Source organism: Gastrolobium bilobum, unplaced genomic scaffold (genome assembly GCF_033153095.1).
Source record: "Gastrolobium bilobum isolate Gb01-03AN ecotype WA unplaced genomic scaffold, APGP_CSIRO_Gbil_v1 utg131797, whole genome shotgun sequence".
Taxonomy (NCBI): domain Eukaryota; kingdom Viridiplantae; phylum Streptophyta; class Magnoliopsida; order Fabales; family Fabaceae; genus Gastrolobium; species Gastrolobium bilobum.
The window spans coordinates 12,228-36,531 of NW_026897983.1; the positions used below are offsets into that span (position 1 = coordinate 12,228).

Sequence of the window (24,304 nt, forward strand, 5' to 3'; positions counted from 1 at the left end):
TGAATAAAGTTACGACTAAGAACAAGTATCCTTTGCTAAGAATTGATGATCTGCTGGATCAGTTGAGGGGTGCTTATGTATTTTCTAAGATTAATCTCCGGTCCGGATATCACCAGATCCGGATTAAGCCGGAGGATGTGCCTAAAAAGGCGTTCTGATCCAGATACAGACATTTTGAATACCAGGTGATTCCTTTTGGGCTTACTAATGCCCCTGCAGTGTTCATGGACTATATGAATTGCATTTTTAAACCATATATGGACCAGTTTGTTATTGTGTTCATTGATGATATTTTAATATATTCCAAGAGTAAAGAGGAGCATACGGATCATCTGAGGATTCTATTGCAAGTATTGAAGGAGAAGAAACTATACGTTAAGTCGTCTAAATATGAATTTTGGCTATCCAAGGTGCAATTTCTGGGTCATGTTATTTCTTCTAGCGGTGTTACTGTGGATCCGAGTAAACGTCCTAAGACTGTGACTGAGATCAGAAGCTTTCTGGGTCTTGCTGGTTATTATCATAGGTTTATACAGGGTTTTTCTACAATGGTACTGCCATTGACCCGATTGATACGAAAGGATACTCCTTTTATGTGGACCGAGGAATGTGAAGAGTGCTTTTTGACTCTTAAATAAAAATTGACTATTGCTCTTGTGTTGACTTTTCCCGATCTGGAATGTGAGTTTGAATTATACTGTGATGCTTCCAAGAAAAGTTTAGGGAGTGTTCTGATGCAAGAAAGGAGAGTGGTTGCTTATGCTTCTAGGCAGTTGAAGCCTCATGAGGAGAATTATCTGACTCATGACTTGGAGCTTGCTGCTATTGTGTTTGCCTTGAAAATTTGGAGGCATTTTCTATATGGGAAGAAGTTTGCTGTGTTCAGTGATCACAAAAGCTTGAAATATTTGTTTGATCAGAAAGAATTGAACATGAGACAGCGAAGGTGGGTTGAATTCTTAAAAGATTATGACTTTGAACTAAAATACCATTCGGGTAAAGCTAATATGGTGGCAGATGCCTTGAGTAGGAAGTTTGTCAATTTGTCTCATATGACGATGTAGGATAATGAAGTGATTGAGCAGTTCAGGGATTTGAAAATAACGAATTTCTTTGCAGGTAGAGTTTGCACTATTGAGTTGACTAGAATTGAGAACGAATTACATGAGAAGATTAAAGAGACTCAAATGCAGAATGATAGTGTTAAGTATTTGAAAGGCCAAAGTGGCATATCTGTGAATGAACAAGGGTTATTGTTATACCTGGGTAGGATTATTGTGCCCAAGGAGTTAGCAGAAAGAGGTTATGGTTGAGGCCCATAAGGGTCAGTATGCTATTCACCCAGGTGCTACAAAAATGTATCAAGATCTGAAAATTAAGTTCTAGTGGCCTGGGATGAAAAAGGATGTCGCAGAGTATGTGTCTAAATGCTTGGTATGTTAGAAAGTTAAAATAGAACATCAGAAATCTACTGGTTTACTTCAGCCACTTGATATACCATAGTGGAAATGGGAGAGCATCTCTATTGATTTTGTTGTTGGTTTGCCTCGGACTCAGGCTGGTTACGATTCTATTTGGGTTATTGTGGATAGACTTACGAAGTCTACACATATTCTGCCAGTGCGAGTGGATTTCTCTACGAAGAGATAAGCAAAACTTTATGTGAATGAGATTGTAAGGCTCCACGGGATTCCGGTTAGTATTGTGAGTGATCGGGTCCCGAAATTTACATCACGTTTTTGGGGAGCTTTGCAGCAGGCTTTTGGCACTCAACTCAGGCTTAGCACTGCGTATCACTCGCAGACTGATGGTCAGACTGAGAGGACCATACAGACACTTGAGGATATGCTGAGAGCTTACACATTGGAGTAGGGTACTGCTTGGGACATATACTTGTCATTGGTAGAATTCTCATATAATAACAGTTTTCATTCCAATTTGGGCTTGGCACTGTATGAGACATTGTATGGACGGAGATGTCAAACTCCTACTTGTTGGAATGAGGTAGGGGATAAAGAAAGATTTGGTCGGAATTTTGTGCAAGAGACTACAGTACAAATTGATATGATTATAGAGAAACTTAAACAGGCATAGAATCAGTAGAAAAGTTATTATGACAATAAACACAGACCGCTTGAATTTGAAGAAGGAGACCATGTATTTGTGCGGTTATCTCCGATCACAAGTGTTGGCCGCGCATTGGGAGTAAGGAACCTGTGTCCTTGATTTATTGGGTCGTATCAAATTATGAAAAAAGTGGGATTAGTGGCCTATCAGCTTGCCTTACCCCTACAATTGTCGAATCTACATGACATTTTTCATGTGTCACAACTGCGGCGTTATGTTCCGGATGAATCACATGTAGTGATACCGGAGGATGTTGAAATTCGGGAGAACCTGAAACTCCTATAGGTCTTATTGAGGTACTTGACCCCATTTAAAAGAGACTGAGAAGCAAAATTATCCCTAATGTTAAAGATTCAGTGGGAAGGATGCACACCTAAGGAGGCTACTTGAGAGCGGGAGGATGAGATTCTCCGACTATATCCTGAGTTAGCGGACAGGTACGATTTAATTATGCGAACAAAATTGCAAAAAGGAGGGGTGAATATAACACCTTGTAATTGTAAAACACATAATTATATTTAAAATATGGATTAAAGGGTAAGATTAGTGAAAATTCTGAATTCGGAGTCAAAATACGTAGAAAGGGTAAAACGATAAATTGTCAATCACGTAACCCTAGGAAATGAAATGTGAGTAGAAGGTCTCAAATGGAAAAACTAACCCTGGAAATGGATTCAGAACAAAAATTTGAGTGGTTAGGCAAGTTTCTGGAAATTTGATGAATAATATTTTTTACCGGGTAAAAATACAGCGATATGAAAGGTTCGAAAAATAAGCACCATAGTCATACTATGAAGTGCATACATGGGTGGAAAAAACAAAACTTTCAGGGTGTGGAAGCATAGATCATCTATGCACCCCATGTATGAATGCTTTAGGAATATTTACGTTGAAACGAGATGGAGTTTCAAAATTGCCTTTTCACTTGTAGGCGCAAAAGGATGACGCCCTTCAACGGTGATCCACACGGTTATCTCCTTCTTGCAAGCGAGAAATCTTTCTCCTTGATCCCTCATTATCCTTGGTGGCTGGCTAGGCACATGCAAGGAAGAGGCTACCAAGTGTTTGGATTATTTTACTCAAGACTGTAATGGTGTCTTGAGGTTAGGTGATGGTGCAAGCAAAGAGAGAGAAGAAGAAAGGTTAGAAATTTTCCTAAAACCCTAAGAGGAGAGAGGGAGCATCAGTTTTTCTGATTGTGATCAACTAATTTTGTTCCCCTTGAAAGAAAATTAACAACATGGTTTGATTAAGGCCTTGATGGCCGAACCTATGTTTGGGTGTGTGGTGGTGTTTGCTTTGTAATTCGACTTGAGTTACAATTGAATTGATGATCATTGTAGGTTACCTCCCACGGACGTGATCTTGGAGCAGTGAGCTTGGTGGATTGCCTTTGGTCCTTGACCAAAAGGATTGTGGTAAGTATTTATGTCAAATTGCATGAATGCTTGAATAACCAAGTGTATGGTTTTATGTGGTTCTAATGGATATGGGCTGTTGTGTAGGCATTTCTGGTTGGATTAAGTTCATGTGTAACTTGCATTGGAGCTACCTAGCTTGGGAGCTTCAATAAGGTAATCCCTTGGTACTGAGGTTAATCCCCGTGTGTGCTCCACCATGCCCGTTGGGATAATGGTCGAAGATTGTATGTCAATGATGTAGTTATAACATGCTAATGCATAAGTATATATATTGGGTACATAGGATGTACTATATCTCTGGCCAGTAGATAGTTTGCCTTATGGTGTTACGGACTTCCACTGGATAGGTTTCCGTGTGGGAGTTCCAGTTGACTTGGGGTCATATAGCTGTTACCCGTTGAGGAGCACTTTAGGAATGTCTTGGGTGTATTGGTGGTGGGTGCCTTGGTTGATGTTCTGGGGACACATCCTTGGATGAGAGCCCGTATGCTATATGTCGAGGCCATTAGGCCGGATGTTGCGTAGTTTTGGCATTAACCATTCCAGCTTCATCGTATGTTTTCTCCCTATACATCCTTACTTCACTAAATCCCTTGCTTTATCCAGTTTTGGTGGTTATGATTCGTTGTTGATATTACATCTGAGTGAGCCATTGGGAGGAGTGATCTCCAGAATATTTGGGTTATTGAGATATATTCGTATATCTCATCCCGTGTTTGGGGCATTATTTCAGGTAGTTGTAGTGGAGCTGGAGTCGTGGGCAAGAGGCCCACATGATGAGCACATGGAGTTAGAGAGCATTTTGCATTTTAAGGCCACTTTTGGCATAGGCTAGACTTAGGGCATGAACATTGCATATTGCTTTAGGATTATGCATCTTATCATATTTGTTCATTCCACATTTTGCCTAAGTCTAGTTGATGATGTATTTTGTTATATTTGGAGGTACCTTTATGTATTTATGTTTATCATTTGGGAGAATTGTAATTGTAAATTATGGACCTTGTGTAATATTTAAAGCATATATGTGATGAAAGGGCAATAGGCCTATTTAGGTTATGATTATGTGTTTATTGTAAGAATGCATACAAATGGGATGATGTTATTAAAATGATTCTAAGTTTTGATAAAGTAAGCATGAATGATAAATGGATGAAAATAATGCAAATGGTAATGGGTTGTAAGAGAACCAAGACATTGTTGGTCCTTGAGTGCCACCCTTGTCTATTAGGTACCCTTGAGGCATAATAACACACTTTTGATAAAGTGGGATAGGTTGGATAAAAAAAGGAGGTGCTGCCGAAATTTATACTAAAATGGTAGTTTTTAGGATAACTTTGGGAGAACATATCTCCCTCCACAGAGGTCTAATAGGGACATGTCATACATCATTTTGAAGCTTGAGATGTCAACTATGTTTTGTCATAATTGGTAGCATTTGAGGCTGTGTATCTCCCTGGAGATGCGTTTGAGTGGAGACTATTCAGATGGCCCTGCACATAGGGCTATTGGGTCACTGTTTTGAGAAAATTATTTCTCTCTCAATTCTTGGTCAAATTAGGCTCATGATATGTAAAATTCAATCTTAAGGTGTCTAGTATACTGTATAAAAATTTGAGAGCAATTGGTTGAGTGGTTTGTTTAGAATCGAAGAAATGGTAGGGTATGTTTGGTGTCCTGTTTGGGGTTGGCTGTCAGCTTTGCTTGTCCAACTTCAAACAGCGATAACCGGAGCAAATGAGAACTTTATAGGGCGTGTGATACCTTGTTAGAAAGGTAATTGAATCTGAAATAACATACTAAAATATGATAGGCTTGTAACCACTAAATCACGCACATTGTACAAAAGACTTAACCATGTTCAGTTATGCAAAAACCGTAAAAGTGAGAATTATGCTAAGTGGATTTATGTGAACCCCTTAGTGACTTAAGATAAGAATTGTATGATTGTTAGGCAATTATTTTAATTATTTTGCATTTAGATTTTTCAGTTATGATCACAGTTTTTACCATTACGTGTTGTTATTGTTTTAAAACGCTTACGTAATGGGAAAAAAAAAAGTTTAGTCGCATTTTTAAATGAGTGGCTGTGATTGTAACTGCGCCCTTAATATCATAATCAATGTTAACAACATCGGTGCGTAATGAGATGTTACACTATATATCTTGATAGTTCATGCCATAACACAAGTTTGTTCATTTAATTCACCATTTAATAACTAGATCCCAATACTAGTTAGTTTGAACCACTAACTAATGTGAACATCTCATACTTCATTAAGGCTTAACAGACCTTAAAACCACTTGAATCATACTCAATTATTATAGCAAAGGCTATTAAACATTCATGAACTACACTCCATGTCTTTTAAATCATCATGGCTGAATTCATATAAAATAAGGTTCATGAACTCATTTAAGCTTTTCAATTAACTATGTATAGTTAACCTTCTTTATGGGGTCATGAAATCTTTCATAAAAAATTACGATGTTTTACCATCTTAATCTAGGCATCTTAAGCTTTCAATAGTATATCATAAGCCTTATTCTTATAAGTGTAACTCAAGATACGTCCGCCGTAAGCAAATAGCTTAATTCCTTCGTAAAAAAAATAGGACATTGGACATTTTATTTTTTGGGAACGTTTCACTACCCAGTTTATTCTCATTCTTTTACATCAAATACTAGACATCTGGGGCTTTAATTTTTCATAAGATTCGTCCCGTTTCGTTAAGGAACGAAGGAGTTAGGATTTTTCCAAACTCCAAGTAACATGTTGCCAACATAGGGCAATTTCGGGTACTGTCTAACCTTCCTAATTTTGGGTACGATCCAGCACTCATAAAAATACCATCTTTTGTGACATGAAACTCCTTAAGCTTTAATTTGATATCTCACACGTTCCTTTCGTTAAGAAATGAGTGAGATATGTCTTTTCCAATTTGGGCTTAAAACTAAACAGAATTTTTCACAGCCTGACCAACTTTTACTCTTTTCTTCACGAATTTTCCAATCTGATCATATTGCTATGAAATTTTATATGTTAAAGTAAACTTGTCTAACTTTGATTTGGTATAAACCACACTCAATTTGGAGTCCTATAACTCAAATTATAAATTTTGCAAAACAGAGGCCAAATTTGCCTCTATTAGGATTTTTTACTTTCTATTCAACTCAATCTGGTTCCATTAACTCAAACAATTTTTCCTTTTAACCAATCTTCATTCTAACACTTAGAAACCCTAGATTCACTTTGGATTTTTATCAAACACATGGTTTACATTTGCATACATGTTTTCGCCGAATTGATCATTAGATGGTGTAAGGGTTCCTATCTTATTTTACTTGTTGTTTCTTGTATAACTCCACTTAGAAATCAATCAATAACCAAAATACAACATTAAACTCAACCCAAACACATCATACACATCAGCCATGAACAACCCTTATTATGGAGAAAACCCTAATTTTAAACAAGAAAACTAGCCATCAAAGTTAATAAATTTCACCACCAATGAGTTCTCCTCACTCCAAAGGTAACTTCTCAAGCCTCAACCACTTTAAAGCTTCACTTTTATGCACATGAACAATACCATGGCAGCACCTTTGATGGAGATTAACTCTCAATATAAAGATTTACAAGGAAAAAGGATTGAAGGGTTTTGGTCACAAGTTCAAGGCTATAACTTTTGTGTGATAAATTTAAGCTAAAAATGCCTAAATCTCCATGAATCCTCTTGTCCTTACTCTCCTATTTTTTTAGCTGCACTAATGAAGAAGAAAGGAAAAGTATATGTTGGAAGACATAAGAAAAAGAAGAGGTCGGCTATGTGTTGTGTAAAATATCTAGTTTAATGACATAATTGCTAAGTCTTACAATTGTCAAACTCATCTTGCTTCTTATTGGTTCATCCTTTTAGCCTTTTTCAACTTAAATTCTATTGGCTATCTCCACCCAGGCTTGTCCCTCTTTTGATTATAGAGTTTGCTGCATATATAGGAGAAGAAATGAACATGGATAAAAAAAATGAAGGCTGCCGACATAAAGTAATTGTGTAACCAAAGAAACTTAATTTATTTCTTAGTTTAACTTGTTAACTTTCTATGGTTACCTAAAAGACTTCTTAACACAAGGAAATAAAGAAAGTGGCATAGGAAATGGAGCACACAGCTTCAACTGACTTATATACTAGTACATGACCAAGTAGATGCATCTTTTATATAGTTGCCTTTTTTGATATTTTAAACTTCATCCTATTTGTCCATTTTTCTTAAAAACTCTTTAACCAGACCAATTATTCCCTTTGGCTACATAAACACAAGAAAGAAAGGGCCATGTATAGACATCATATCATGACAGCCCACTTTGATGAGAAAATGGTAACAAAATTATCTTTTACTTCAAGCTTTGACTTTCCATCTTAATTTTAATTCTCACTGGTTTAATTCTTCTTAAAACTTTCAACCTTAATTCTTATAGGCTAATTCCTATCAACTCCCTTGACTTTAACAATACAATGACACAAGGAACTCATGTAGTCATCAAATATGTATAGGAATTTCACAAGTTTTACTAACTTTCAAAGTCTTATTGATTTTACACATAATTTGACTTATTCCAATTTCTATTGGTTGATTAATTCCATACTTTGACCTAATTTTAGGAATTAATCTGGACATCATTTGACTAAAATAAGATCACTTCTATTTCATAGAATTCCATAAACAATTTAATTAAAACATCAAAATCAAGTTTAGACCTTGTTTCACTTATTTGCAAACTAGCCCCTTAATTTTCACATTATTATACTTTGACCCCAAATCTTTTATATTAATTCCATTAGGATCCTATTTGGCTTGTCTGGCATGAACTGTATCTGTCACTTAATTATCATGTAATTTACATGATTTACCGCTTACCGTATTCCTTAAATACATGTTTAATTCCATTAAACACTTTATTATTTTACTGTCACCTATTTTGACAGTGAGGGTTGTTATACACCCCAAGTTCAGTGATGAACCACACCGCCTCCTTAGCTGCTTCTGAAGCCATTATATATTCAGCCTCTGTCATTGAATTTGTTGTAGTCTCCTATTTGAAATTCTTCCAAGTCACTGCTCCACCGTTTAAGGTGAATACGAACCCTGATTCTGATTTGCAATCATCTTTGTCACTTTAGAAGATGGAATCAGTTAACCCTTTCACTGCTAGCTCATCAACTCCACCATAAACCAGAAACATATCCTTAGTTCTTCTCAAGTACTTGAGGATTGTTTTGACTGCTGTTGTGCAATTTCACAATCAATTATAAATCACACAAGTATGCAAGTGCACGCATCAACAAGTAATAGAGTGGATGTGTGAGTCCAGTTATCGTTCCCACAGAGATTATATAATGCTATAGCTCTAAGTGAAGCAATCAAGGTAACAAAGATGAATTGTTGTTGACTAATGACTACTTTGACAATTTAAGAAATAAAATAAACTAAGATTAATGATTAACTAAGAAAATGCAGTTACAAAATAAGTTTTCCAAATGCTTAAAGACAGATTGGGATCAATTTCCCCATTATTGCAATTTCACCAGAATGCAGTAACTATGCTACAACAACCATCCATTCAGTAATCAGAACACTAATGCATGCAAGGGCTCTCACCAACAATACATGTATATTAAGTCCCACATCTCTATGGCTAACAAAGTTATGAACTCATGAAGTTCAAGTTCCATATGATTTTGTGGTGCAAGTGATCTCTCTACTTACAATTAACTAATTTTACTTAGTTAAACCACAATGCTTAATAATATTCAGGATTTACCTATATTTCTATAGCCTAAATCCTAAGTACCTTGCAATCCTCTCTCGATGAACCAACAAGATTAAAGACAATATCATACTTTATTAAGAAACTGAAAGGAAAATCATACAACAAAGTTAAGGCAATATTGTTTACATCACAATAAGGGTACTCTATCACCCAATCATAACAACTTAGCCCATAAATGGGTGGAAAGAAACAACAAAGAAAGAAAAGGATTCCATAAAGCTAAAGTAAAGAAAGCAGGGACATTGCTGTAGCACTGCTCTCGCAGCAACCATGAGCTCCACCACCATCAACCTTGCTTCAGCCGCTGGAATAATGCAGCAAGTTACTGGGTTCAATGATCTCTCAATTGAACCCTAGCTCCTTCCTTTGATCCGTTGGATTTCTCTTAACGAACCTTCAAATCCCTTCCAAGTGTTTCCCCCACTTTCTCTCTCTAAAATCTGCCTCTAATTGAGTGTCTCAAAATATATACAGTCGTCTTCTGTGTGTAGGGTTCATTCCTTTATATGCTTTGATATTCTGGGCTTCAATCAGCTCTTCTTATCCATGCAAATCGTCACTCAAATCTGTCCTGTGATTGAATGAGATTAGGACTCTGTTTTGCTGTCATGCTGACAGAGTATGTTGTTGCATATCTCATCAGATTCTTTCCAGATTTGTAATTCTGATTTGAATCGGATTTGTAATCGTTGATTTGATGAAGATTAGCTTGTGATTTCTTGAAGATTTTGAGCGTGTATCCAGTTCAGGTCTTTGCGTACACGTTCAGAAGCTTCTTCTATCAAATTGGGCTTGGATCCATGGCTTGCTGGTGCTGATGTCAACAATATGTACTGCTGACCTCATCTGCATTGCTACAACACTGCTTCCCAATGCTACAGCACTGACCTGCAGTAAAATAACAAATGCATTTAAATGTTTCCAATACCTCAATTTATATCCAAATACTCATAATTAACATAATTCTCAATTAAATCATGAAATCATAGAATTCATCATTAATCATATAAGATCAAGAGAATTATATGTAATTATAGCCTCAGAACATCATAATTAAGCAAAAATAACTCTGTTTTAGAGAGTTATCACACTCCAAACTCAAAACGTTGCTCGTCCTCGAACAACAAAACACTTCCCAGCTTAACATTCATCAATTCAGTCACTTCTGTATCAAAGACTGTTGTTGAGATTCTCCATATTGCAGCAGCATTGCTACAACATTGTGCAATTGACTGTTGGTCTTCAACCATCATCCTTACTTCAACTTCAGTATTCCTTGTTGGCTTCATCTTCTCAAAGCTTCATAACTTTATGGACAGACCAATGTGTGCGCGCTAGGAACTTCCTTCTTGGGTTGATCCACCTTGGAGCTTCAAACTTAAAATCATAAGGCCTAGTTGCTTGACTCATGCTCTGTCAGAATTGAATTCACACCCATGTGTACAAGACTTGAAGGAACGAGTGTCCACCTTGCATTTTTAGCTTTGCCTTCTTATTTTGTCTTGTGCTTTTGCACTTACTTTATTTTTGGGGTTTTCCCTCTTTTCTTTTCTTTTTACTTTTTTTTGACTTCATTTTTCTGAGGAAGAATTCTTTGTGCATTGGCACTTTGTTACTTGGCTTCTTTCACCCTTATAGCCTTCAAATCTGTCTCATGTGGTAGGATTCAAATCCATCAACTTGTTGAATCCTAAGCCCTCTTCCGTAATTCACTCCTTGGTTTCTCTTGCCTTGAATTGGTCCTTGTGCTTAAATGATCCATCCATTGACTTTTCACCCTGAGTTGGGTCTGCTTTCAAGTCCTACTTGGGTATCCATTTAGACTTTGGCCTCAAATCACTGACTTTCATTCTTACACAGTTCTATAGCAATCTAGCAGCAATACAGATTATACAGAACATGCAAAGATACAACATTGCCTTATTGATGCTATGCTAAACTCTTCAGCATTTTTAACTCAGCATCAGTACTGAGTTTCCTTCTTGAGTCCCTTATTTTCTTTCAAATTTTTCCTAACTTCAGAATAAAGCAAAATCACACAGAATATTGAAACTTGAACAGAAAATGACTCCTGCAGCATGCAATTTCCTACTAAGTTTTCATTTAACAAGTGGACAGATATACAACGGACAAGAAAAAGAAAAGAAAAAGAAAAAGAAAACAACCAAAGAACAAAACAACCTTAACAAATCAAAATTTTAAATCAGAGGAGATCCATCAGTATCTTCCTCTTCTTCGTGCTCTTCTTATTCTTCCTCACTTCCTTCTGCCTCTTCTTCTTCTCCATTTACCTCATCTTATTCTTTCTCAGCTTCCTCCTCAGATGCTGCAGCTTTGCTCTGGCCTTCTTTCTGCTCAGGAGATTTGAGAAAACCAAGTTGAGCTAGGATGAAATTGTCCATGTTATTCAGTTTTTCTATGATTTCTTTCCTGGTCTTCAGTTGGTCATCTTCAATTTTCTTCAGTCTATCTTCAATCCTCTTCTTCCAGAGCGAGTCTTCTTCCACTGCTACTGTGGAGGTTGATGCTGCAGCACTCTTTCCTCGGGCGTTAGGTGAAGGCATGACTTCTCCACTAAGTACCTTTGCTTTCTTGCTAACCCTTTCGGTGGTGTAGGGGGTGATTGGTTCGTGATCTGGAACCGTTCCTCATCATCAGCAATGGGAACATTGGCTTCTTGGCATAACTGGGTGATCATTCCAGGGAACCAAAGGTAGCCAGTATCATTTTTGGAACAAGTCACAATTTCGGTTTGAATTATACGACCCACATCAATAGGTCTTCCATCCATAATACAAGAGAGCAATATTGCTCTTTCCTTGTTCACAGTCTCAGTGTGAGAAGTAGGCTTTAGCCTACTTTGCAAGAAATGGTACCACACCCTTGCTTCGGGCTGCAGTTCACTTCTCAGAAAAGAGAGATTCCTTTGCACACAAGTCATCAATGACTTGTTTCAAAAATTCCTCATCAGTGGTGTTTTTCAGGCCTTGATATTCATCCACAATGGTGGGCAGATTGTACACCTTCTTTATGGTGGCACTGCTGAAGGATACACTTTTTCCTCTGACCATTACCTTGGTAGATTTCCTCTGAGGCATGTTGGCATAAAATTCCCTAACAATAGGGATTACTGCTTCAGCTTCATGGAGACAGAATTTCTCCCATTGATGTGCAACAATGATGTTGGTGAAGTATGGGTCATATGCCCCAGCATCTATGCTGACTTGCACGAAACCTCTATAAGAAAAGAGGTTTCTCTTCAGCATCACTTCATGCCTCTTTACAGCCCTCTCATTGATGAAGGTGGGTATAGCCTCCAATTTCTTCGGGGTTCCAGAATGTTCCATGTTCATCCCTCTGATTTTTCCACTCCTTGTTGATGTGTCTTCCATTGCTGTGACTCCAAACTCAGTTGTTTGCTATCGGTCTTGTTTAACAATGGGGACTCCAAACTCAATTTATCACGTTCACTCCTTGGAACAGTGTGGAATTTCTTTTAGGGTTAAGAGAGAGTAAAGATGAAGAGAAAATGGGTATTTTGCACGATCAGAGGTCAGAATAGGATGCAAGGGACGTTGGCAGCTTTTTATAACTGCCACAAGGGCAGTTGCAACTTTGCTATTGGCCCAAACAACTGCTCAACCGCAGAGCATGATAACCTCTGTCCTCCAACTTTCCACTTTTAAATGCTACAACAGTCCTTTTGGGTTACTCAGCAAAACCCACGTTGTAGCATCCTTAGGCCTTTCTTTTAATTGCATTGGCCTGGTGCGACCCATTCTGTCTGGCCCAATGCTCCTTTGCTGTAGCCTGTGATGACGTTGTGACATTCTTATAGCATTGGATTTTATATCTGACCCAAGAAAGAAAGAAAAAACTTAGTATAAAGTCGCATGCTTCTTATTTATAAAATAAACTATCCTAAGGTAAAATAAATTCCTTAAATAAATAAAATAAATTGCTTGTTTCCTAGGGCTGCCTCCCTAGAGCGCTTGATTTTAAGTCTTCAGCCTAACTTGCTCCTTTTTGGACTTAGTTAGGTTCTCCCAAGGAGATAACAAACTTCCCCTTGTCTGCATGGCCTCCCCAATATTGCTTAAGTCTTTGACCATTAACTTTAAATGTTTCTCCCCCTTTTTCACTTATAACTTCAACAGCTCCATGGGGGAATGCTTGGACCACTCTAAAAGGTCCTGACCATCTTGACTTAAGTTTTCCTGGAAATAATTTGATCCTTGACTTGAATAACAGCACTTGCTCTCCTTGCTCAAAACTCCTATGCAGGATATTCTTGTCATGCCATTTTTTCATCTTTTCTTTATAAAGCTTGGCATTTTCATATGAATCTAGCCTGAATTCATCATTAAGCTGCAGCATTCTATTTTCCCCTGCTGCTTTAGCATCTAAATTCAGCTTGGTTATTTCCCAATAAGCACTATGCTCCAGCTCCACAGGAAGATGACATGCCTTCCCATACATAATTCTGAATGGTGATGCACCTAAGGCAGTCTTGTAAGCAGTCCTATATGCCCACAAAGAGTCATCCAACCTTAGTGACCAGTCTCTTCTTGTAGGATTTACCACCTTCTCCAATATCCTCTTGATTTCTCTATTGGATACTTTAACCTGCCCACTGGTCTGAGGGTGGTATGCTATAGCAATCTTGTGTCTTACCCCATATTTTGCTAGTAGATGTTCAAATTGTTTGCTACAAAAATGGGTGCCTTCATCACTTATTATTGCCCTTGGTGTGCCAAACCTTGTGAAGATGTTCTTCTTGAGGAACTTCCACACGACTTTTGAATCATTGGTGGGTAATGCTACGGCTTCTACCCATTTGGACACATAGTCCACAGCCACTAGGATATAATGATTCCCAAATGATGGTGGGAATGGTCCCATGAAGTCCAGCCCCCAAACATCAAACAGCTCTACTTCAAGAATAGGATTAAGGGGCATTTCATGTCTTCTTGATACATTTCCAATCCTCTAGCATTGATAACTCATATTTTATTACACTTATTTGCTACTCTTGATTAGTATTTTTAGGATTTATTTGAATAAAATAATGATTTTTAGAGTTAATTTAGATTTTTAGTTTTTGATTGGGTTTAATTATTTTCGTCAGAATTTTTCAGCTTTACACTACGTTTGTATTTTGGCCATATCTCGGTCCCAGTTGTCGGATTGACTCCGTTCTTGTTGGGTTTTTCCGATAACACAGAGGGATACAATTCTTATGAAGAGTTCGAAGCCCATTTAGGACTGGAAGCTGGTCCATTTCTGATGACAAGTTGGACGCGTTTTGCTGAAGTTTTATTTTATTATTGGACTTGTAATTTAAATTAAAACCCAATTACTTAAGTGGCCCAAAGCCAAGTTTTAGTTTTATTATATTCTATTTATTTTATTTCGTATTATAGACAGATGGGCCGATCTGAATTGAGCCCTAACCCGATTTGGGTAGGGGTATATGACGGCAGAGTAGGAAACTTTTCGTCATTCTGTAATTTTCAAATTTTGGGATCAAAGGATTTTCTCTGAAGCGTTCTTCGTCTTTTTCTTCTTCTTATTTTTATTTTATTTTAATTTTTAATGATTTTTATCCTAGCCATGCTAGGCTAAAACCCCTTTAATCAACCTAAAGGGAAGGGATTCCATGGATCTGTCTAGAGGATTTGCGATCATTCTCTAACCAGATTTGTTTCTTTTCCCTAACTCAGATCGATATCGTGCGATTGTGGATATTCGATCTGAGGTTCGCGATTGCGATTATGGAAAAAGAATGATCATCGGATTATTCTCAATTGAAAATAAGGATTCCGATTTAATTGAGATTATTCTCGAATTTGGTAATTTTTATCCAAGGAAGGACATCTTAAGAACCCTAACCTTAGGTTGGTTAATTTTTAATTACGAATTTTTAATCCCAATTTTTATATTCTGTCTTTTATTCAATCGAAATCCAAAACCCCCCTTTTTATTTTCTGTTTTCATAAGCGACTTTTACCAAAACAATTTCCTTGAGAGACGACTTAGGGTTTCCACTTTACTGCAAATTTTCTGAACCCTAAATAAAAATAATTTTTAATTTGCACAAGTTTGACAGCTCGCATCAAGCATCTATCACAACCTGCAACAAAAGAATGTGAATCTTTAAAAATGTGAGGCAGTAAAAACCAGATTGTAGAATCTTTGCTGCAGTTCTGACTCCAGCATAGTGTCTTCTATATGGAGATGAATGACAATGCTCCAAGATGGCTTGTATTTCTCCTTCAGGTACACATCTTCTTATGATTTGATCAGGGCATCTCTGGAATAGGTAAGACTCATCCCAAAGGTAGTATTTGCAATCATAGATGAACTTCCTTCTTTGTTGTGAACTTACATTGTTGGGCAGAATTCCACTCACTATGTAGTTTGCAATATCAGCATACCACGGTGTTGTAGCAATGTAATAGCAAAGAGATGCTCATCTGGAAATGCATCCTTGATTTTCTCTTCAAGCCTATCTGCTTTACCTTCATCCAACCTTGATAAGTGGTTTGCTACTTGATTCTCAGTACCCTTTTTGTCTTTTATCTCCAAATCAAACTCTTGTAGCAAGAGCATCCACCTGATGAGCCTCGGTTTTGAATCCTTCTTGTCCACTAAGTACTTGATAGCTGCATGGTCAGTATAAACAGTCACTTTAGCACCAAACAAATAAGATCTAAACTTCTCAAAAGCATAAACAACAGCCAATAATTCTTTTTCAGTGACTGTATAATTAAATTGAGCTTCAGTGAGTGTTTTGCTAGCATAATAAATATAATGAAACACTTTGCTGTGTCTTTGTCCTAGCATTGCTCCAATAGCATGTTCACTAGTATCACACATCATTTCAAATGGTAGACTCCAGTCAGGAGCAACTACGATAGGTGCTGTGACAAGTCTCTTTTTCAGTTCTTCAAAGGCTGCCTTGCAATCCTCATCTATAATGAAGGGTGCATTCTGCTCCAGCAATCTGCAGAGTGGCCTTGAAATTTTTGAGAAGTCCTTGATGGATCTTCTGTAAAATCTAGCATGCCCCAAGAAGCTTCTGATTCCTTTCACATTAATGGGTATGGGCAGTGATGTGCCTCTGGCATGTGATGTTTTACAAGCCAAAAATAATAAGAATTTAATCATAAAAGAGCATTTTCTGTATATTAATTGCTTTTATTATTTAATTTTTCCATTTCAGTTTATTTCTCATATTTTCTATAACTTTTACAGGTTAAAGCAAGAAGAAATAGGAAATTGTGAAAAATTGAAAAAGGAAAGTGGCGCTACTCGCGCCAGTTTGGCGCTGTTGCAGCACCGACTTCAGCAAAGCGGTACAAAGACCAGAGAGTTGGCGCGGGTGCAGCGACAGTTTGGCGCTACCCGCGCGAGAAACCAACCTAGAGTAAAATTTTGGCGCTATTGCCGCGCCAGTTTAGCACTACCCGTGCGGACTTCAACGTGGAAGCAATTTCGAACTTAAAAGGACGCTGCGAGGGTTTTTTGGAGTATACTTTTGGACGATGGAGCAGAACAAGGATTCCAGAGAGAGGAGAAGAGCATAGGATCATTCTTTACTTCTTATAGTAATTTTATTTTGAATTTTATTTTATAATTGTATGGAAGCTATGTCTATGGCTGGCTAATTCTCTTTATTGTAGTTAGGGTCACAAACCCTATGTGAACCCTTTTTACGCTGGATTGATTATTTTTGCTTGTTTATTTTAATATATTTTATTTTTACGCTGTGCGTATTGATATTATTTCTGTTAGACTTGATCAACCTAATAGGAGATAATAATTTGGGAATTAGGATTCGCAATAGAAATATTGGGGTTTTGATTCTGAAAGGGGGTAAAGTAACAATTTATGCATACTCTAGGGATAGACTTGTGTGGATTGCAGACGTTTAAATTATCGTGTTTAATGCTTAATTGCATGCGGAATTTCTAAGGAATTAGGATTCCAATTGAATTAAAGGGTTAGATTACCAAGGGATTGAGATTTAACTAATTATTTTAGATGATAATTTGTCTGAGTTATTAAATTGAATGAACATTGTCAATCAATCCAAAGTTTAAAGCGGGGATCATATGGTGCGTGTACTCCAGCTACAATGCCTTCTTATATTTTATTAAATCAATCTTCGTTTTATTTTTCATAACAAAAATCCAAAAATAAGTTTTTATCTTAGTTCTTATTGTTACTCAAATCCAAAACATTTTTCATATCTATTTGCATTCTTTCCGTCTTAAAAAGAACGATTATTTGATATTCGATCACAATTCCTGTGGAGACGATACTTTTTTTATCACTGTATTACTTGTGCGATCGGTATACTTGCCAGTGAGCATCAAGTTTTTGGCGCCGTTACCGGGGATTGACATTTCTTATATCATATAATCTTGATCTTTAAGATTGGATTTTTTTTTTTGAATATTTTTATTTTTTATTTTATTTGAAAAGTACTACTAATCTCTTTCCTGAGTTGTATGCGAGGTAAAACTGCAGAATTTCTGTTTGATCCTGAGATTACAAAGACCGAAAGGAGGAATAGAAAACTCGCTCAGAAAAAGCTTGAATTCAAAGAGTTTGGTACTCTATCTGAAGAGACACAGGAGATACCAATTGAAGTACCAATCATGGCAGCAAACAATGATGAAGGAAATCCACTCATGGACACTATTCTTACTCTAGCTTTCAATAGGCCGAACTCAAGCATTGTTCATCCGATAATTGGTAACAATAATTGGGAGCTAAAGTCTTCCATTATTCAATTGGTGGAGAGAGCCTAGTTTGGAGGAGAGGAGAATGAAGATCCTCATAGATTCATAGACAGATTTCTTATGGTCTGTGACACAACTAAACATCCTCAGGTGTCTAATGATGCAATCCGGTTGCGATTGTTTCCTTTTGCTGTTAAGGGAAAAGCTCTCAGTTGGTTGGAAAGGCAGCCTGCACTTAGCATTCCTACATGGGATGATTTATCTCAGAAGTTCTTTGCTGAGTTCTTCTCGATGGAGAGTTACAATCAAATGGTGAATGATATCACCAATTTCACTCAATCAGAGGGTGAAACTATATGTGGAGCTTGGAACAGATTCAAGGATTTAATGAGAAGATGTCCTCATTATAACTTGATTGCTAGCAATCAAGTGAGAATCTTCTTCAACGGTTGTAAACCTGACATTCGGATGGTGTTGAATGGTGCCGCGGGTGGTACTATTAAATCCTTGAGAGCAAATGAGACTCTTGAGCTGATTGAGAGAATGGCTGCCAATGAAAATGAAGGGTTGTCATCTAAACCTAAGAGAGGTATTCTTCAGCTGGAAGGCAATGATGTTGTGCTGGCTAAAAATAAGCTATTATCTCAGCAAATTGCAAATTTGACTTCAAGGCTTGATAAGATGCAGATTTCTGGTGTTCAGGCTAAAGCTGCTGCTGTTGTGTGTGAATATTGCGAGGACAATCATGAGTATGTGAAACCAATGCGCTTAAAATGAAGAATCACTGATGCAAGAGTTTTGATGATAACAAACAAGCATAGAAGCGACGTTAAAGATAATACAACTCGCAACAATCAAAAGTCCAAGGAAGCAATTCAAACAAGACAACAAGAGTAAATCATTCAACACAAAAGATCAAGGTTGAAACACGCTCTTGAGATCTTAGATCTAATTGTAAAGGTAATTGATTAATGATGCACAAAAGAGCTCAAAGGACATTTAACTCTATGCATGTATTATCCATGTCATCAATCACTTGAAAGCTTTGATTATTATGAAAAAGACCCTTGACATATTTCGTAACCTTAAAACATTCTGTACAAGTCAAGGAAATACATTAAAAGTGATTAGAGACTAAAAGGAATGCTTTACAACTCATAAAATTGCATAATTGATGATCTGTCAAAGAAAGTATTCGAATACTCTATTGGTTGTATTCGAATACTTATGCTAAGAACAAAGTATTCGAATACCTTGAGAAAAGTATTCGAATACCAGTTGAAGTATTCGAATACCTTATGAATAGTATTCGAATACTCACTGGACAGTAAGCAGTATAACGGCTATAAACGGCTAGTTTTGCGAAAATGAGTGTGCAAAGGGTCATGGGGGCCCTCTATAAATAGTGATCACTGTTCCCCTTGATGGGACATCTTTCCAAATCATTATTCTTGCTTTATTTCACATCATTTTGCTTACTTTCCAACATCTTGATCATAAATCATCTTTGAGCTCTATTCTTGTATCATTGATCAATACCTATAAGCTTCAACTTGTATAATCTGTACTTCAAGAGTACAAATCCTTTTCTAAATACTCTCATTCTATCCATTTGTGTTGAGGGTAGTGAGACCCTAGTGAAAGAGGTTGCTCATAACCTAAGTAAGTGAGTGGAAGTGTAAAGGTTTCAAGAATCTATATTCTTGAAGGTTGTAGCGGTTTGTCAAGCACCCTTGAAGCTTGATAATTAGTGGAAAGTTGAACGAGCGGTTTCAATCTGGACGTAGGTAACGATGGTGGTGACCGAACCAGGATATATAGTGTTTGCAATCTCTCTAACTCTTTATCACCTCACTTTAGCATTATTTGATTACATGAACTTATTTATATCTCCACATTACATACTATTTGCTTTTATTAATTTCTATTCTCTAAGTTTTGCTTGTGCCAAATTATATTAACTTAAGAAAATCGCTTTCAAGAAAGGAAGTGAGGTATTTTGTGAAAATATCTTTAAAACTCAATTCACCCCCCTCTTGAGTTTGAGGCCACTTGTCCAACAGAGTCTAATGAATGTCCTTCTTTGATGTCTTCTGATTTTCCTCAACAAATGCAGGTGAATGGCATTTGGTATGATCAAAGATCTCTGCAGCAAAATTTTCAAAGAAATCAGAATTTTTCTGCTGGAGGTAGTAATTTTCAAAGAAGGAATCAGGGAACTGGTCTTGATTTCAAATCTAACAATTATTTGCAGCCTCCACCAATCCAACCCAAGGAACCTTATGATTTGGAGAAGCTAGTAGGACAAATGACTCAACATTCTAATGCTTTCATGGAGGAGACTAGAGCTAATACCACGAACATAAATGCATCTATCAGATATTTGGAGAATCAAATTGGCCAACTAGCTAAACAAATTGCTGATAGAACTCCAGGTAATTTTCCTAGTAACACAATTACTAATCAAAAGGAAGATTGTATAGCCATTATAACTAGAAGTGGTAAGGTAGTAGCATCTCCAGAAAAGGTAAATATAGACGTGAAGGATGGCAAAAAGCTTAATGAGGTTGAGGAGCCAGAAAAAGAAGCTGAAATTATTTCTAAGGTTGTAAAGCCTCTTGAGAAGGGTGAAGAAAAAGAGCAACGCATTGTGGTTGAAAAGAAAAAATTTGAGCTGAGTGATGGATATGTGAGAGCCATGGCACCTTATCCTGAAAGATTCAAGAAAGATGCTCAGAAGTAGCAATATGCCAGATTTCTTGATATTTTCAAGAAGTTGCATATCAACATTCCGTTTGTTGAAGCTCTGGCTAGTATGCCTAATTACGCTAAATTCATGAAGGATCTCTTGTCAAGGAAGCACAAGTTACATGTAACAGCCCGTTACGTACCGGTATTGTTAACATTAATTATGATATTAAGCGCAGTTACAATCACAGCAGTTCATTTATAAAACGCGAATAAATTTTTTCCGATTATTACGCGAGCATTTAAAACATAAAAAGGCGTAATAATTAAAAGCTGTGACCGTAACCGTAAACTCTTGCGGAAGACTTATTTAAACTATTTTTTATCACTTACGTTACTTATTATAAGTTACTAAGGAGTTCCCATAAACTCACTTAGCCAATTTCCAACTTTACATTTTACACCAATTCGAACATGTTTCACTCTAAGTTTTTCTGCGACCAACCGATCACAACCAACCCTTCTTCTCAGCTTATATTTTTGTATTACTAAATTCCCTTTTTAACAAGCTATCATACGCTCAATTCGAAGTTCATTTGCTCCGGTTATCGCCGTTTGAAGTTGGATAAGAAATTAGCCCAAACAACCCCAAAAACAGCTCCAAACCACTCACATTACTCGAATTACTGCACTCAATCTTCTCAACCATTTGCTCTCAAATTTTTATCCTGCAAACGAGACATCTCAAACTTCATTTTGATATATCACACGCTCAATTTGACTGAGAAACGAAGGGGGAAATAATTTCCCAAATCCGGTCCAGAATCTGCCTCCGGTGCAGGGGCACATGGACAGTCCGTGTTTCTCTATTTTTTCAGGCCTAATATCAACCCAGAATTTCCTCAAATTTTGACACAAGGTAGTGGACATCTCAACCTTCAAAATGACGTATGGCACGTCCCTAGGGGACCTCTATGGAGGGAGATATGCTCTCCCGAAGTTCGCCTAAAATCTGTCAATTCTACAGAAAATTCGCCAGAGTTTCCTTTGTTTTTCATATAATCCCAAATTTGTAAAAGATCATTTAAACCTCAAATGTACCTAATAAACACATGATAATACAGTAATAATCCAATGGGTGGCACACACAAGGACCAACAACGCCTTGGGGCACTTACAACCCAATCCAGTTTATAGTTATTAAACATAGAGTCCATATTAATCATTCTTAAGTAGTTGCAATCACTAACACCTTTTTCATGCATATTTCCATCATACATATTATCATAACCTAAAATAGGCCTAAGGCCCTTCCATCATAATTAGACATGCATCAATACTATTACAATATGGCTTTACAAATTACAACTTGAAACTAAAACTTCAAATTACATTCTTCTAAAATTTCAACTTAATTTAAAAGACAACATAACCAAATACATCACTACTAGACTTAGGCAAAATGGCATGAACAAGATGCTAATGAAGCTACTAATAAATACAAATGACATGTTCATGCCCTAAGTCTAGCCTAGGCCACACGGCCAACAAAATGCAAAATAAGAAGCGCTCCACCGCTCACTCTGCGGGCCTCTTGCCCGAGGCTCCTGCTCCACTGCTACCTCCTGAAATAAATGCCCCGAGACGGGGTGAGATATACGAATATATCTCAGTAACCAAGAGGTTCTGGAGAAAACTCCACCCAATGGTTCACTTCGATGCATATCAATAGAATACAACAACCACTTTGAAAACGGGATATAGCAAGGGATTTAGAGAATGGGGAATATAAAGAAACAAAATACGACGATACGGGATGGTAACCCCAATTCCACGTACGCCCTCGGCATATATAAGCCTATGGGTATCATCCAAGGTGTGTTCACAGAAACCACAACCATGATGCCCAAACCAACCAAAACGCCAAAGGCATTCCTAGTGTGCTCCTACCCGGATAACACACCATGACACGCAGTCAACTGGAACTCCCTCCTGGAGACCTATCCAGCGGAAGTCCGAAAATGCCCGAAGGCTAATAAAACTGTCTACTGGCCAGAGACTCGGTACCGCAGTACCCATAGCAATAATGCATGCATGCTCATGTGTTCTATACTATTCATACACACTTCCTACCGTTGCCATCAACTGGCAAGGTGGAACAGAAAAGGGGAACAAGCCCCAGTACCAAGAGGTTACCTTAAATCGTGTTTCCACAAGCTCCGCAGCAGCTTATCCCTCAACTCGGTACACAGCGGAATGCCTACACAGAGGACATTCCCAATCACTCTCAGTTCAACCAATACATGTTAATTTATAATTATACATGCAATGAACCAATTACTTACCTCAATCCACTTGGTCCCGGACCAAGGGCAACTCACTGATTCAAGATTCGGGATTCAGGTCGACGTACGGCAACCTATACAATAACGTACATCCATCAGTACTCGTCAAATAGTATCAAAACGCAAAATCACAAAAATCCTCCCCATCCTCCCTTGATGGTTCGGCCATTGTAGGTGTAAATTTGAGATTTATTTTCCTAAATTTTCTTTCTCATTTTATAACACTCCCTTAGGTTGTTTAGAGGCTAGTTCAATCGTCGTTTTTCCGTTTTTCGACATTTACGCATCGTTTTGCGAAATATTTCATTCTGGGCTCATTTAGGTCTCTAAACACAATTCATTTTTTTTCCCATTGATTCAAACACTCTCCAATCACAACACAACCCATCTAAGCACCATATAACTACACAAATCATCATCCAAATCATTTTTCAACATCAATTCCTCAATTTTTCCTCAAAGGTTCGAATTTTACCCTATGGCATTCCAAGGAATTTCCATTCAATTTTAATCACTCCAACCTTCACACAACCTATTATATCATCATACCATCATGCCACAATTCATCAAACAAGTCTCAACACCAAAATTCACAAGTCCAAAATCATGATCATCAAATTTTTCTAAGTTAAATTCATCAATTTTCACCAATAAATTTCATCGCATTTCTAGCTTTAATACATCATTCTAACACATTATCATCTAATACACATTTTCAAATTGAGCTCTCTAACACAACACATCATCAAATCAAGCTTTAGGTTTCCAAAAATTCAATCACAATTAAACCATGTAAATGGGATGGAAACATACTCACAACAAAGGCTAGAAGCTAACCCAAGACTCCTCCAAGCAATGGAAGATCAAAAAGCTCCATGGACAACCATTTTTCTCCAAAATTTCGTGGCTGTAAATGGCCAATATCTCCCCAAATACACGGTTTCAAGGCTCAAGAGTGGTACCAATGTGTTTAGAAGGTTGTTTCCAACAAATTTCAACACAAAAATCACTTGATTTGGTTAAGAAATGATCAAGTTATGGTGAAAAGAAAATTTGAATGCAAATGGGGTTTTTGGGGGAGGGGGCTGCGGGTTTCATGAAGAAGAAGGGAGGAAAGTGATGCATGAATAGTGCCAAGCA

At 37.3% G+C, this 24,304-nt stretch overlaps 1 non-coding gene across 1 annotated transcript; it reads right to left on the bottom strand.

Annotated features, from left to right (window-relative positions):
• Positions 1-18,438: 18,438 nt before the first annotated feature.
• Positions 18,439-18,544, bottom strand: LOC133311929 (small nucleolar RNA R71). The gene has a single exon (XR_009751610.1). It is a non-coding gene; the product is annotated as a small nucleolar RNA R71 (small nucleolar RNA).
• Between the last annotated feature and the right edge of the window lie 5,760 nt (positions 18,545-24,304).